General features: G+C 56.5%; 1 long non-coding RNA gene across 1 annotated transcript; it reads left to right on the top strand.

Moving 5' to 3' along the window:
- Positions 1-3,302: 3,302 nt before the first annotated feature.
- On the top strand, positions 3,303-10,772 carry LOC112475407. The gene is made up of 2 exons (XR_003044718.1): positions 3,303-3,430; positions 10,629-10,772. It is a non-coding gene; the product is annotated as an uncharacterized LOC112475407 (long non-coding RNA).
- The last annotated feature ends 5,842 nt before the right edge of the window (positions 10,773-16,614 follow it).

Here is a 16,614-nt window from a genome sequence, read left to right as displayed (position 1 = left end):
AAGCCCAGTAGAGCTCACGGGCACCAGCGGGCCCAGGGCGGCCCAGACTCCAATCTCTGAGCTCCTGGTCAGAATGAAGGTCTTTGGAGGAGCTCTCAGTGCCTGGAGCTCTGGAGAAGCGGGAGGCTCCCAGATGTGAGACCTGGAAGAGCCTTTTGCCCCTGGGGCCTCTCCCCAACAGGGGCAAAGTGGCATATCAGGGCCGGTGGGGGGCGCTAGCAAGTTTCCATCAGCCCCCATTAATACGAGGCAGGCCGGTGGGTGGCCCACCAGACAGGATGAAGATAAGGCCCACGGACGAAGGCTGGGACCCTCGGCATCTGGAGGGGGAACCCCCACCATCTTTGGTCACCCTCGCCCAGAGGGGCGTGGCAGGGCTTCCCTTCCTGCAGCCTGGGGCCCTGTTGCATCTGAGCCCAGCTCCCCCTGCCCCCAGAGTCTGGCTGGCCCATTGGCATTTCCCCTGGGCCAAGAGCTGCCCCATGCCCACAGCCGGCTCCTGCCATGTGGACTGTGGGTGCAGCTGACAGGCTGTGCCAGCAACAAGAGAGTGCGCTCCCACTGTTGCCGCATGCCAGCCTAGCAACCGCTCCCAGGGGCCGGGAGAGGCAGTGCGGGGAGGGTATGGCACCGCTCACGCTCTGCTCCGCCTGCTGCCTCTTTCCTTTTTTTTTTCCCTCGACGCTTGAGCTCCCTGCCAACACCTGCTCCAGAGTGGGGTCAGCCTGGCACCAGGCTCCAAGGATGCGGCAGGACTGTGGCACACTGCACATCGCTGGGCCTTGAGCTTCTATGAGCCAGTCCCTAAGGAGCCAAGGGCCAAGCTGTGTGGGGAGCAGCAGAGACGAAGACGCTGTGTGGACCGTGAGGGCCGGGCAGAGCTCTGTGGAGGAGGGGGCTGTTTCCGTCAGATTCCTCCTCACCTCTGCTCCTCTCAAGGCTGGAACGGGTTTGGGTGCAGCGGGAGGGAAGAGAGGGCAGTCCAGGGAGGCGAGAGAGCTGGTCAAAGTCTTAGAGATGGGAATGACAGGCACAGGAGCAGAGGTTCACAGGAGGCACAGGGCCAGGTGACAGAGGGCCTTGAATACCAAGGTGAATGAGGACTTTATTCTGGAGTTTGTGGGAGCCAAGGAAGATGCTGAGCAAGGAGCAACAGGATAGGGACAAGGACAAGGTGGACAGGGCAGTGGGGAGACCACAGCTACAGTCCAGTGAGAGGAGGCAAGATGATCTGTGTGTGGGGGGGGTGCGGACAGGGGCCTTGGTAGTGCAGGATGTGTCCTTGAACCCATGTGCAGTCTGAGTAGGCGTGGGGGTGGGTGAGAATGAGGGCCATTGGAGCAGTGGCCTGCACAGGGAACTCCTGTAGGATCTGCAGGGTCCCAATGCAAAGCCTGGGTAGCACCAGGGAAAAGGTGGGGTGGGGGCAAGAAGCCAGCACCAACAAGATTCTAGATGGTGAATGGGGCTTGACATAAAAAGGCCATCGGGGTGTAGAAAAATAAAGCTGTATTTCCCTCACACTTGCGTGTGTGTGTGCACTGTGCCCATTCTGTGAGCCTAATGAATGTGTGCTCGGCGCCATTGTGCCTGAGCTGGGGGTGTAGAAAAATAAAGCTGTATTTCCCTCACACGTGCATGTGTGTGTGCACATGTGCCCATTCTGTGAGCCTGAATGAATGTGTGCTTGGCGCCATTGTCCCTGAGCTAGGTTTCACGAGTGAGCATAGGGCCAGCCTCGGCAGGGGCTTTGGGAGCACCAGGCCCTAAGGGTGGAGAATTGGCCCACTTAAGACCCCAAGGCCAGTGCTGAGGCGGCCGGCCTGGTGCCACCCTGAGAGGGGACCGGGCTGGCTGGGGCCCAAGGCGTTCCCCGACCCACCCTCCCAGGCCCAGGCCACAGAGGAGGCATTGATGAGAAAGAGGAGCCCAGAGGCCACTGCAGCTGGCGCAGCATGGGCATCGCTGGGCCTTGGAGGGGGAGCAGGTCCCTGCAGCAGCCAGGCCTCCGTTAGGCTCCAGGCTCAGGTCTGAGCACCTGTGGTCAGCGTGGGAGCTGCAGGCATCTTCGTCCTGCGGTGCTTCTGTGCAGCAGGCAGAGTTGCCTGCTCAGTGCCTGCACACACCTGGAAGGAAAAACCATGGTCTGCCTTCCCAGGTGCTGGCAGGAGGCAGAGGACCCCCCTCTACCCTCGAACCCCACAACGGATGGTCTCTGCCTTGCCTAGACTTCTTCAGCGGCCCTCTGCCACCAGGCAGTATTGGGGCGCCTGTGCCTGTCCACCTCTCCGGCCTTGCTTTTCACCACTGGACTCCCAGTGGGCCTTTCACTCACCCAGCTAGTCCCCACCTCACTCTGATTCTTTGCTCTCTGTGTCCTAAGCCCATTGGGGCCCCACATCTTTACCCTCCCTTACCTGCCTGGCCAACTCTCAGGCATTATATACCTCCCAAGCCTCAGCTCAGGCTTGCCTCCTCCATGGAGCCTTCCAGGATTTCTCCAGGCTGGCCCAGGCCTCTTAGGCTCCCCCTGCATTTTGCAGGCACCTCCAGCATGGTTATCTTAACTATCACGCTAGATTACAACTGCTCACATGCATAGCTCCTTAGGGATGGAACTCACTCAATATCTTCCTCTCTCTCCTCATAGGCAACGAGTAGACGTTAGAGTGGCTAGTGGCCGCTCTGCCCCTCTGACCTCGTGCTAATGCCCACATGAGCTTTCCACCCCCGGGGACTACCTGGCCAGGTGCTTTTAGCTGAACAAAATGCAGGTGCTGTAGCTGCCACAAGCCATTTACAGCCCTCCTGCCTGAGGTCAGGTAGATGGACGTATGCAAGGACATGCACACTCACACCAGCATGCACCCACACACTGACACCTGCATGCTCAGACAAGCACAGACGCAGACACACACACATCTGCACACGTGGACAAATACAAACATAGATTTGAACACACACCAACACACACACTGATACATGCTGACACAGACACAGATATGCACACACATCCACAGCACACACAGGTGCCCACAGACACATCTACAGACATGTGCACACATAGACCCACTCACATACGGGCACACACAGACATGAACGTATATTTGCACACACAGAACACACATGCACACACAGATATCCACCAGTACGCACCCAGCCAAGCCTTGGGTGCAGGAGGAGGAACTAATGATCTAGGCCCGGCAGCCACCACTTCCTTCCTCCTGGAGCCCCCAGGCCAGCAGAGGGCGCCCGAGGCCCCTTCCCTCCAGGCCCAGCCCTGGCGGGAAGGAGAACACGTGGTCACAACCCGTCCTCCCAAACCAGGTTCCCTTTGTTCCTCTGCCCAGGAGGTGGCCACCATGCCTGGGGACTCGCCAGCCACAGAGTCCTGCAGGCCCTGCTTGGTTGAGCTCTTTTCTGCCCCGAGGTGAGTCTGGAGGGCCCATGGGGCAGTGAGAGGACCAAGGCTCAAGGCCGGTGCCAGGCATGGGATGGCAGCCATCACAAGGAGGGAGAGTGGCCCATCACTCCCTGGCCCTCTAGGCAGGACCATGCAGCCCCAACAGCCCTACAAACACACCCCCCTCACAGGCTGCAGCCTTCACCCCTCCTCATTGTCTCTCTAAGGGTTCGTTAACATGTTCCCTGGGAGGGGGACCCAGGAACACCGAAATGGGAGCTAGGACCCCAGAGGCCTTCAGTCCTCTCCTTTCGCCAGTGTCTAGCCCTTCCGGCCCCACTGAGCTTCTGGTGAGGCCTTCGATTTCTTAAGGACAGAATCCAGAGGTCTCCCCTCCCTCAAACCCAGAGTCCTGGAGCTGTGCCAAGCAGGGGTTACACATGGGAGTCATTCAGGACCCAACTCTGCTGCATACAAGTTAAGGGCCTTGGGCTTGTGATCTACCCTACTGAGACTCAGTTACCTTCTCTGTAAAATGGGCATCCTTAACAGTCCCTGCCTTGCAGGGGGATGCAGGGACAAATGGGGCGGCATATGCAGAGCTGGTTTGGGGCCAGGCACAGGGCGCATGGAAGTTGGCTGTTATCACTGTGGTGGTTGGTGTGTGCTGAGCCCTTTCCTGGCTGAGCTTTGGAATGGTGTTTGGAGCCCGGCAGAGAGCCGCTCAGTCTTGTGCTCACTGAACCCAGGGACATGCGCAGGATGGGGGTCAGCCCTGGAATGCCGCACCTGTGCCATCAGCAAACAGCATGCGTCAGGGAGCACCTGGCAAGGCGCCAGGCCTTGTTTTCCAAGTGATTTGTTTCTCAGGGAGTTGAGTGTCTATTCCTGGTGGGGCCCAGCTCACGACCTGGCCATGTGCCCTGGCTGAACGAGGTTCTATCTCCTCCTTCTCCTAGGAAGGGAGGAGGACTAGGCTGGCCCTCCTTGCTACTCCTCCCCAGGTCCCCTTCCCTGTTTCCTACCATAATTAGGCTCTTTGCAGCTCGGGGGTGTGGGGGTGGCTGTGCCCCTCTCCACCCCCGACTCAGGCTGGCTCAGGGTAAGGGTCTTTCCCCCACTTGGGGGCATTGCTGCCTCTCCTAAGGCAGGTTTGGAGCCCTGGCCAAGCCTGTTGCAGAGGTGGGCACACCTGTCCCCCGCTGTCTGGCCCCTTGCTCAGTGGTCAGCTGTGCATGGGGCTCCGCAGGGCCTGGGCAGGCTGCTCTGGTCATTAGTGGTCCGGCCTCACTCCAAGTGAATTAGCTGGTCCTCGGGGAGTGAGCGCTGAGGCCTGCAGGCTCCTGGCACTGGCCAGTGATTCATTCACCACAGCCTCACCCCTGCCAGAGGCCAGCAGCCTGTCCCTGCCCCAGCCCAGCAGCCTGGTTGGTGGCTGGGGAGCAGGAGGCTGGTGCCCAGAGTGGCCCTGGCTGCCCGTCCATCTGCCCCTATCATCCTATTAATCAGGCTGCTCCCCTCTCCCTCAGGCCACGCTTGCCTCCCTCTGCAGGCCCCTCCCACATGCAGGCCTGGTGGCCCTGGATCCGCGCCTGGCCCTGCTTCCGCCAACCTGGCCTGCTGTTCCAGGCTCTGTCTCCAGCTCCCTTAGTCCCCTGGGCACCTTGAGTGACCCAAGGGAGGCCCCCTCATCCTCTTTTCCCCTCCCTATGTGCCTTCTGCCCCCCTCAACCGAGGCCCTGGGATCCATTTGACTGGTCTTGATGAAAAACAGAAGCTCTGCCCATGTACAGGAGGCTCCTGGTAACTGCCTGGAGCCAGTCCCTGCAGCCTCGGTCTGGGTCTCAGCTTTAGGGCTGACATGGGTGAGGAAGACACCACCTGATCTCTGCCACACAAGCCCTTAGAGTCCCCCTCCTATCTTCATTTGCTCAACAGGAGACAGGTGTTCAGAAGCAGGTGTCGATGAATGAATGAATAAATGAATGAATGAATGTCCTTCCCCCACAGCAAATGTGGCTTCTCTTCATCAACTCATGTGACTCACGTCTGCTCAGATCTCTTTGGCTTGAAATCTGTCCCACTGCAGCTGCAGAGTGGAAAGCGCCTACATTTTGCAGCCAGAAGACCTGAATCCCGAACCCAGTCTGTTGGCTCTAAGCCCACAGGTCCTCCCGGTCCCATGGGGCTGATGCCCGCCCCTGCTCCCCAGGTTGGCTCTGAGGATGAGGCCGTTTATCTTGTGCAGGGAACTTGGGCATAGTGATACCACCCAAATGGCAGCCACTAGAGGACTCTGCCCTCAATGCTCTTCCTGGGGGGCCTCCCTAGCACATATGTGTGCAGTTTCCCCTGCATTGTTCTATAATCCTTGATGGTTGCTTTGTAATTGCTCTCAAATGGTTACGTCATAATGAATAGCATCTGCAGAGCAGTTGACGGTTTACAAACTGTAACTTCTTCCTCATCCCCTTCTCACCTTTACAGAAGGAAACTGAGGCTCAGAGAGTTCACCGATTTCTCTAAGCCCACAGAATAAAGAGGGGGCAGAGCTCACCCGTCCCCAACCTATGGGGCCTGCTGGTCCCCAGCCCACTGTGTCCCCAGTTCCAGGCAGAGGAGTGGGGCACAGAGGCTACCTGGGATCTGATGACTGATGGGAAGGCAGGCATTTCGCTCAGCACCAGGCAAGCTGGGTGCATGGGTGTCTTCGCACTTCTGTGTGCTCACCTGTGTGTGCAGGTGTTCAGGCTGAGACCAGGCGACCCCTGAAGGGGGTTTATGGAGGGATCATGCCTCCCAGGGTAGGATGTGGGACCAGGTTAGTTCCACAATCCCTTTCAGTTTGTAGGCTTAGGTAACTCCGAAACTTCTAGAAAAAGGTTGGGCCAAATGAAATGTTTCTACTGGAACAGAGCTTCCATTATCACCCAGATAAGCTACATTATTTGTTTGTTTTATTTATTTTATTATTGTTTTGGTTAGAAAACTGAGGTACCAGGGAGGTACAGAGATGTGCCCAGAGGCACAGCGAGGTGAGAATTGGAGATGGAGACAGCTAAGCGAGGAGCCACAGGAGGGGCTGGGCCAGAGGAGAGGGGAGGAGCATCAGTAGGGAAGGCCGGAATGCACCTGGAGCAGCACTCATCACCTGTGAAGTTCCAGCTCCGACGATGCTTCCTCTGGGAAGCCCTCCCTAACTGCTCTGGTGGCGCTCAACTGCTCTCTCCTCTGGTTCAGCTGCTGTGGCCCTCGACACCTACCGCGACCCTCCTGACTGTGCCTGCCTTCCCCGCTGGGTGTGTGTGTGTGTGTGTGTGTGTCTGTGTGTGTGCTTACATTTGGGAGGGTTAAAAAAACTACAGAAAAGTATAAAAGAGAATGAAGCGAACACCCATGTACCTGCAGGGACTGGCTTTGTGCCCCAGCTCCTGGGTGGGAAGGGATCTCGCATGACTGCCGACGTCGCAGGCACACGCTCGTGTCTGCACAGGCACGAACACACGTTGCCGGACATGGATACGTGTGTGTACTTATACTTCCAAAGCGCGTGCACGCCCGTCGTCGGGAGGTTGAAGGACAGGACCCGGGCTTGTTCCAGAGAAGAGAGAAGCTGGGCGGAGGCCGGGGGTGTGGCCGCTGCTTGCCTGCCATGTGCCTGTCTGCTGAGGGTTCCAGGCGGCCAGTCTCACTTGTGTTTCTGTCTGGTTAGGCAAGGCGGGCTCCCTCATCTACGGTGAGCTCACAAGTGAGCCGGCAGGGTTGCGGCTCCCTGACCCTATTTTCAGGGTTTCAGGCTACAACGCTTGGCTGTTTCTCGGCCTTTCCTGCTGGCTCCTCTGCCAGACCTGGGCAGCCAGAAGGCAGCGGACAGCGCTAGCCCCTGGAGGACTTATGCATGGGTGTGGCCCCTGTGGGCAGATCGGGGCTGAGGTCCCCTGGGAGGGGAACCTGAGCGCAGGAATCGGAGCCTCAGGGCAGAGCTGGGTGACCTCGGAGCTGGTGCCATCAACCACACTGCCACAGTTTCTTGAAAGGCAACAGTCTTGAGCCTTGTGTGCCAAGAAGGGAAATTACCACCAAGTCATAATAATAAAAATTATCAACAAGCTCTAAGTTGTGGGTTGCTTTGTCACTGAGATGTGAACAAAATGACTGCTGCCAGTGTCCCAGAAAAGCTCAAATGCCCCATATTCTGCAGAGAGGTTCAGCTCTCTCCGCCAGACCCCAACTCAGCACTGGAGCTTCAAGTGCTCAGCTGGACTCAAGAGCTCCAAGCCTCAGAGGGAGGCTAGGGTTTTAAAGGGGGTCCCCTCCACATTTTACTTGGCATGTCTGAGCCCCTCGAGGTCCTGGGCCTTCCCCAGGGGGTCCATTCAGGGAGCGAGCAACTGAACGGTGGCTCCTCTCTGAAGGACTGGCCAGGTAGCCAGTTCTGGGGAGTACTGAGCTACATTTCCTTAAGGCTGAGCCACATGCCAGGACTCTGGGGACATTAGTGTCACTCAACGAGAGAGCTAAACCTGAATTATTTGGTGTGAATGCCATGAAGGAGGCCACCAAGAGAGGTGGCTGATTTTTCACTCATCCTTAAATAATGCAAAGAGCTTTACCATCTCTTGGAAAGTCCCCCCCAAACACAAGAGAACGGCACAGGGAAACGGAAGGTGGGATGGGAATGAGGTGTGAGGAAAGGGCAGAATCGCCGCGCTCCATCCGGGCAGGGGATGCTGGGAAGGGCCGGGAGAGTGACGGGCGACCATTTATGGAGCCAGGACAGGGGCAAAGGGACCGGTGCTGGGCAGCAGGGCAGTGCGGGATGACCTGTCTCCACCTCACCAGCTTGCTCTGGGGGCCTCCATTTCCTCTTCCGTAAAATGGGTCACCTACCTAGACTGGTGTGAGGCTTACATGGCACAACCTGTGAGAAGGTGCTTTAGGTATAAAGGGCTCTGGCTTGTTTAATTACCACTTTAATTAATTTAGGCCTCTAAAGAAATACCTGAAAGACAATAGGAAAAAAAATCACTGAAGGAGTTGGGCTAAGGGAAAGTGGGGTAGAGACAAGAGGGAGCTGGGAGTAGGGGCAGTCCCCTGCCCCTGGGGTGTGCTCTGGAACCCCGAGGTGCCCTCCAGGTGAGTGCTGAGCTTCCGGTGGCCCAGACAGTGAGGAAATGTGATTAGTGACAAGACATGGAAGGTCTATAAACCAAAAGTGAAACGAGTGATTCGAGAGAAGTCTTAGGAGGTTGTTACTGAATCCCATGTTAAATATGAGAAAACTGAAGCTCATGGGGGTTCATTTGGGCTGAAAAAACTCTAAGCCACAGAGGCTGCCTGGAGACGCCCCCATAGGAGGACAGTTGGGGGACCCAGAGTTCATGTCCTAACTACCAGTTAACACTGCCTTGCTGGTGCTGAGGCCTGAGAGAAATTTGTCCTGTGAGTCGCTCTAAAAGCGACCTTGTGCAACATTGTACTTTCACAGCCCAGAGCCAGGCCACGGGAAATGGTAGCCTGGAGATACGTACAGGCCCGATCTTACCAGTTTGTCTACTGATGCCATGAAAAAGCACAATGGAACACCCTGGGAGCTCTTAGCTTTTAGTAGGCCAATTTTCTGGTGAGGCCTTGGCAACGAATAGTTGCAAAATGCTCTTCCCTGCAGATTGCCAGGTCTCACCATGGCTTCTTGCCTCATGGCCAGAAGTCACCTATCTGGAAAGCATTCTCTGCTCCCCTTGCAACCTGAGAGGCATCTACTGGGGGACTGAGGACCTCAGTTGGTGAAAATAAACACCTTGCCAATCAAGAGAGGAAACCCCAAGATCCTGTCTGTGCCGTTCGAGGGGGTGGTGGTGGGCAGAGGCTAAGGGAGGGAGGGGTGCTTATGACCAGTGATTTTTCCCTTTGAAAGCTGGAGGCTGCACCTGCAACTGCAGAGCGTGAGGCTCTGGAGTCAGGCTGCCCGGTCGCAAATCCCAGCTCTGCCGCTTACTTTGGGCAACACCTGCCCACTCTGTGCCTCAGTTGTCCCTTTTGTAAGGTGGGGATAAGAGCAAGCCTTACAGGATTGAATGAGTTAATGTGAATGTGTGTCTAGAACTCAGATCGATGTCCAGCCCAGAGTTTTTTCACTGAACAGGAGCTGCCATTCTCACATGGCCTCTCTACCACGTATACCAAAATGTGCCGGGGTTTCGACTGTGGTCACTTGTGGTGGCCCCGATGGGGCAAGCCAGGGTCCAGAAATGCCCCTCTTCCCACTGACGTCCCGCCCCACGTCCCGTTCATGCACGTGCCCGCCTCGTGTCCATCGGAGCTGCGCCCATTCCTGCTCTCTCCTCTCACATCTCACCCTGACTCTTGGCCCTGGCCAAGCCCTCCTTGCTCCAGGAAGTGCCCCCACCCTCTCTGGTCTGTCCTAGTCTCGCAAGCTGGTGTCAGCCAGGGCCCTGGTCATTCAGCGAGAGGGAGGGTGGGTGGCATGGAGCCCTGGCAGCCAGGGCCAAAGGGGCTTTCTTCCCGGCCAGGGGCCACTCTGCTGGCAAATCAGGCTCCCGCTTGGGGTCCCGTCTGTAAAGTGAGGTTCTTGCCTGTCCTCTCCTTCTGCAGGGTACTTGCCATAACTGAAGTGTGTTAAGTTTTTCTCTGCTCCTCTGGCATGGAACAGGTGTCAACGCCCTGGGATAAGGGCTCAGTGGAAGGTTGGGCCCAATTCCATTTGATTCAGAGCAACTGAATAGTCATTTCAGGATGAAGTATGGTCAGATGTACAAGGTACGGGGCCATGCCAGACCTGTCCTTACCAGCCCCAGCTCATGGTGCCTGTAAGGAGGTGGGTGCTTACGTGACCGTCTGTGCCAAGAGAGCCCCTCGTTTCGGCCCAAATGATGGGAACAAGCTGGGAAGGTGAAGTCACTTGCTTAGGAACAGTGTCAATCAAGCCTAGGGGCAGATTCTCCAGTCCCTCGAGTGCCCCACTCCTACTGGTGGCTCCGTGAGGAAGAGAGGCTGGGACTGAAGAGAAAAAGCACAGGGAGCCCCCACTATTGCTAGGCGACAGCCTTCACGAAGCTGAAAGCTTTAAGTAACCGGAAGCTGGATTCTCAGCTAAGGATGTGTCTTCGTGCGGGTCCCGCCCTGCTTTGAGAGCTGTTTCATGTATGCTCACTTATTAACATTAATCATTCATTTTTAATTTCCCTTTTATCTCTTTCTGCAGATATTAAGAACACATTTTACTTTCCATCATGAATGCCCCTGAATCGAAATTCGGCCTTGTTTAATAGTAGTGGTGACTTCTGAAGAACATTCTGGAATCCATTTTATCATCCTAACAATCTTAATTGAGAAAACCTCCAACATATCACACATGGTCCACAGGAAACTGATTACTACCAACGTGATAAATACTTTGGGGGTCTCAAAACCATGCTTAGCCAGGGACTGTGCACCTCAGAGCGCTGTGGCCCGGTGAACAGCCCAGGACAGAGCAGGGACAAACAGCCATGCTGTTCTCACCCTGGGAGCAGGGCCATATTCTCTCCATTTAGCAAGTGGGAAAACTGAGGTCTTGCCAGCAGCCGAGTGGATAGGGAGGTGTCTGGCTGATGCTTTTGAGGTAACACTTTGAAAGCACCTAAGTGGCAAGAGAGAGTGGCCTGGAGAAAGCTGCCAAGTTAATAAATGGTGACGATTCAAGGCCTGGCCACAGGCAACAAGTGGAGAACATGCTGCAGCTGAGCTAAGTGCTGGGCCAGCTCTCAGTTCGCGTGCCCGAGCCCAGCTTTCTGCTCAGGCTTTAACTGCACAGAGCTCGCTCTTCCCTAGAAAAGGTGCCGCCAGCTTCCCTTCCCTGGGGAGGTTTGAGTTCCGGGGTCACTCTGCGTCCCATTTTGAGATTTTCCTAGAGAACTGTCCAAGCGAGAGCCTCACGTTTTTTTCTCATGTGAGAGTCTCCAAAAACCTCTTAGAGGACAGAACATTTTTGAAAGAGCCAGAGGAATCTCCTCCCCCAGTTATAGAAACTCTTGCTCCCACCTGGATCTAGAAACTAACAGATTCCCATGCTCATGACTGCCATTGCACATGGCAGGCGTCACCACACATGGCAGGCGTCACTGCACATGGCAGCTGAGCGCCTCCCGGGAGGGTGTGGGAGCTGCCGATCCCTGCGCCGCCAGCATGCTCTGTGATCTCCACTAAGCCTTTCAATCCTTCTGCTCTGCCATGTGCACACCAAATGCTCCCGGCGTCACCCTGGGTTCTCCATGGCAAAGAGAAGTGCAATCCAAGCTGGAGGCTGGTTTTGGATCGAGGGCCACAAGACCCTTCTTCTTGGCAGTGGTTATAGATTTCTTCAGAGACGCCATTCAGCACATGCGTAAGTACCAGACAGTGCGACCAAGTGTCCCAGTGTGCCCGGGCATTTCCTGGTTGTAGCACTGGGAGCTCTGCGTCCCAGAACAACCCGGACAGTTGGCCACCCTGTCTGTACTCCCATTTGGGGTGAGAGAGTGAGCAAATCTTGGCTGGTGGTATGTCCTCCATCCCTGTATCTCCTCCCCTCAAACAAGGCTGGGGTGGCTTCTCTGCCAGGGGTGAAGGTAGAAAAGACCCGTTTGAGATTAACAGAAAAGAGGAAAGAGGAAACTCCGAGATGTCAAAGAACTTGCATTTCCTCAACTTCAAGGTTACCTGGGCACACAGACCCTCAGCTGGGGCCCACTTGAGGCTCCTGTTTGCTGGGTTCCCCTGTGGGGCTGGGTGTCAGTCAGGAAGTGCCAGGTGTGGAGGTGGCCAGTTAAATGCCTTCACATCACATACAGGTGTTTAACCTTTCCTTGGGGGCACCATTCTCACAGGCTCTCACAGGCAGGGCGGCCGGGTGAGTGCCTGTGTGCGTGCTCCCCCAACTGGTACCTTCACCTGCCACTGTGATGCTGTGCCCACACACTCACAAACGGTAACCAGAGCTTAAGCAAAACACCCACGGAGCTTGAGCTACACAAATAGGCATGCACACATGGGAATGGGTGCAGGGGAGGGGGCCGGGAAACGGCACAGGCAGGCAGAAGAGTCCTGGAGACACTGCAGGGGGCATGTGCATGAGGAGTCCAAACTGGCACCTCTGCACGAGTGGGCTCCAGGGTGGCGATGGCCATGTACACAGCACACACACCTCCCTCCTCCAGCCTCCTTTCTTGAATTCCAGTCGGGGCTCCAGTTTGACCAGTTTAGGGGCAGACCCAGAATGTCAAGAGATGTGCCCCACTTTCTCCCTGCCAAGCAGGAGCCTCTTGGGGCAGCCAGGCCTCTGTGGGTACCAGGGCCTGTGGCATAGCCCTCCAGGAGAACGGGCAGGCCTGGGCGTGTTGCACAAGGGAGCAGGCGTGGGGGGTTGGGGGGGCTCTTACACAATCTCGTCCAGGCTCAACAGGGCGGGAGAGTTGAAAGGCCCCTGGCAGCTCCCCAGGCTCTTGTGCCTGGGTAAGGAAACCACAGGCTGAAACTCCTGGTTTCTGAAGGGCGGGAAGGCGGGAGTTTTTGAGGCCTGCTCTGCGCAGGCTGCCTCCCAGACTCTGTCATCCCTCTGAGGCCAGAGGGGCCACCAAGCATGTCAGGCCAAATCACAGGCGTCCAGAAACTCAGCTAGGCCAGTGCCCTCATTTCCCACCGAATATGGGAAGAATTTGCTGAAGACGTTCCTTTGTATAGAGTCCTGCAAACACTGTGAAACCAACCCACTTAGGTACAGATGGCAGCTGGAAAATGGGGTCCCCAGAACACTGATGGTTTTCCTGGAGGTGCCAGACACTGTCAGAAGCACTTCTCGAATAGTAACCCCTTCAGTTCCCACCATAGCCCTGGAAGGTAGGGACCGTTATCATCGTCTCCATTTTTTAGAGGTGAGGAAGTAACTTGCCGAATTTCACACAGTGAGCATGTGGCAGGGATAGGATCTGAACCCAGGGAGCTTTACCAGCAATTATATTCTTTCTAGTCTTTTGCGAATCAAGCAGAATTGTGATACAACCATTTAGGAATAGGTTTAAAATGGCTTTGGGGCAAGTGTTGCAAACTTAAGTGCCTACAGGGCCAGGGAGGTGAAATGAATGTGACTCAGGCTGGGCAGGGAGAGGTCTGTGGTCCAACTGGAGAGTGTAGGCAACCCAGAGATGTCCTTATGCAAATGCCCTAAACACAAAACTTGCCTGAAAGCCATTTGGGGGCTGCCTTAGAACAGCTCTAACCTAAGCCCAGTGCACCTGAGGCTGTAAACAGAGCTGGACCTGGAAATGCGGCCTACCAGGGCACACGAGCTGGTTTTAGAGGGGTTTGAAAGGCCACAGAAGCAACGAAGGGCAGAAATGCATCAATGAGTAAAAGTGGGGAGTTGCCTGTCACTGGAGGAACCAGGCTATGATAGCTTAAGTCAAATGCCACACTGCTATGGCCAGGAGGAGGAGGGGGTCCAAGGAGACCACTTCTGCTCTGGGGCTCATCTAACATTGGGGATTCCTCCATTCTAGGATTTTAGCCTCAGCCTAGTCAGTGACTGACTGAATCACTTGGTTACTCCAAGTCCCTTGCTACAATCCTTTGGTCTGCTTTTCGGACTCATTAAAAGGAGAGTGATATCACGTTAGAGGTTGAACCTGTAAGTTTGCTGATTTTCAATTGGTTTTGACCTACAAAAACATCAATTTCATATAATTCAACCCTATAATTGTCCTACCTACTTGCAAGGTTCAGAGAATAAACGAAAAGGCTTGAAGCATGAGCCAAAGGCTCACTGCCATGTACACAGCAGATGCTCAGTGAGTGCTTGGTGAATGTAAATGCTGATTCCAGAACCAGGTGGCCATGAACCTTCTTTACACACTTCTAGCCACAGCCAGCTGCATTGGGACAGGCAAAGCAGTTCTTCGAGGGAAATTCACATTCACCCGGCTCCTCCCGATGCACCCCCTCGCCCCCCTCCCCCATAACGGTCAGAATCCAGAACAGACATATCTAGTTTTCAGCTGTGAACAAAGAGACGTCTGCCCAAGGCCACCATCCAGACAGAGAAGCCGACTCAATTGCTTAGATGTGGCACAACCAAGTTCGTGCTGCATCGGGGTTTTGTTGACTGAACAATCCCCTCGAGTGTAACCAGAGCTTTACGGATGCGCCGCAGGTAGAAGGCGCTCTCTGGCCTCATTTATGATGCCGCACAAACCTCTCAGAGAAAGTGGCACAAAGGAGGGGTGGCGGCGGCAGCAGCCAAGGAGCCCCTTCATCCTCTGAGGCCAAGGGCGGTCGCAGGTCCGCGCCTCAATAAAGCTGGCGGCGGCGGTGGGGGGGATAGAACAAAGAGTTGGGACGCGTAGTCCTCGAGGACACCATTGCGAGTCCCTTAGATTGGCGCGCGCTCACCCTGGGGAGAATCCCACCTCCAGCCATCGGGGCGCCTTGGGGCAGGGCGGAGATCCGGCTGGCTCCCCCTCCGCCGCTGCGAACCCAGGACCGGATGGCGACCGTCAGGCAGCGGGAGGTGGCGCGGCGCCCCCGCCCTGTCCAGCACCCGCCGCACGTTTCTCCTGGCCAAAAGACAGGCAGTGCGGGGTTCTCACCCCACAGAAGACAACTCGCTCGCAAAAGCCCCACAGGCCAGCAGCCGGACTGGCAGATGTGCTCGGGGATGCGGGACTGACGCGTGCGGGACTGCGTGAGTGGGAGGGGACCCAGGCCCGGCTGGCGCTCGAGCACTCTGCGCCTCTTCACGGCCGGACAGCGGAGTCCGAGGCCCAGGGTGGCAGCCGGGCGAGTGCGTGGTAAACTCAGTAAACGGGGTCTCGCAGTGGGAATGGGGCCAGCTGGCTCCTGACCTAAGAAAACCAAGAAGAGCGACTCAGTCTCTCTTCTCTCCCCTGACTTCAAGCTCTTACTGGACTTGGCAACTGTCCCTTCTCCACGATTCCAGACTCCGGGTTTTCTCCATTCCCAGACGGGCGGCCCCAAGAGACAGACAGCGTAAACCGCCAATGACAGAACGCAAAGCGTCAACTTTGTGTTCGCCCGCCACTCTCAGCCAGTGTGAGCTCGTTTCTCCGGAGTCCCGCCTTCCGTGTGGGGCGCCCCCTTTTGGCAACACAGAGATGAACCCTATCTGTCGCCATCTTGTGTGTGGCATAGATATTTGTCTAGAACATATTTCCACCCATTCTAATCTTTCCTCTCACATAACAGGTTTCTTAATTTGACAACCAAGTGCGGTGGCGATAAGGAGTGTGTAGCCTACGGTTTTCGGATCGTCTGCTTGGGTTGCATCGCCACGTCACTCTCGCCGAGTCCAACGCCATCTTGAGTGTGGCGCCTTGATGGTTCCCTTCTCAGGGCTCCGCGTGGTTCCCTAAATGGCGCCCCAAACGTCAAGGAGAGCCCGAGGACTATCTCAACTGGTTTAAGGGACAACCACTGCCATCCAATAACTCTCAATGTATAAGTTCATGTGTCTCTCGCGGCCGCTTAAGTGGGATGAGAGAGGGGTTGACTCGATGGCCGGGTGCTGGAAGGACGCTCCCTGAGGCATTCGCGACGGCAGTGACCGTTCGAGGCAGGCGCTGTCCAGAACCCTGGAGTGCGACGCCCGCGAGCTGTCGTGCTCGAGGGCAGGAGCCCGCATCGGCTTGAGTTCCCTCGATGTATTAATCACCCAGTTATGTGTACTCGGCACGGAGCCCGCTCGTCGGCTGGCTTAGGGGACGAACGCAGGGGGCTGGTGGTGAGCGACGAGGTGACCTCCCCAAAGACTCGGGGCCCACGGGGCTGGGCAGAGGGGGTGTACGTGGTAGAGAGATCGGGCAGCTCAGGTGCGCCAGTCTCGCCTCGCGTCTTAACCGCTCGTCGTGGGGCTAACGCCCACTTGCGTGGGGACAATTCTTGGTCGAAGGTACCCAGGAGCTGGGGACAAGCATCTCGGCGGGCACTGCAAGGGGCACCGCCCGGGGCGAGCGCAGCCTAGCACCCGGCCTTCCCCTCCCCCTCCCTGGCAGCCGTCGTAGTGCCGGCCGCCACCTCCTCGTCCCTCCCCCTCCTTCCGAGGAGCCGCGAGGAGGCGGGGGACGGGAGGCTGGGCGGGCAGCTTTGCCGCGCTTTGGCTTTTTGCGTCAGCAGCCCCAGCAAAACAGCGGCGGGAGCGCGCGCCCCGCCCCCGCGGCGTC

Source organism: Pteropus alecto, unplaced genomic scaffold, assembly GCF_000325575.1.
Source record: "Pteropus alecto unplaced genomic scaffold, ASM32557v1 scaffold110, whole genome shotgun sequence".
Taxonomy (NCBI): Eukaryota; Metazoa; Chordata; class Mammalia; order Chiroptera; family Pteropodidae; genus Pteropus; species Pteropus alecto.
The sequence above is the reverse complement of the archived record's forward strand: the minus strand, read 5'-3'. Positions and strand labels throughout refer to the sequence as shown.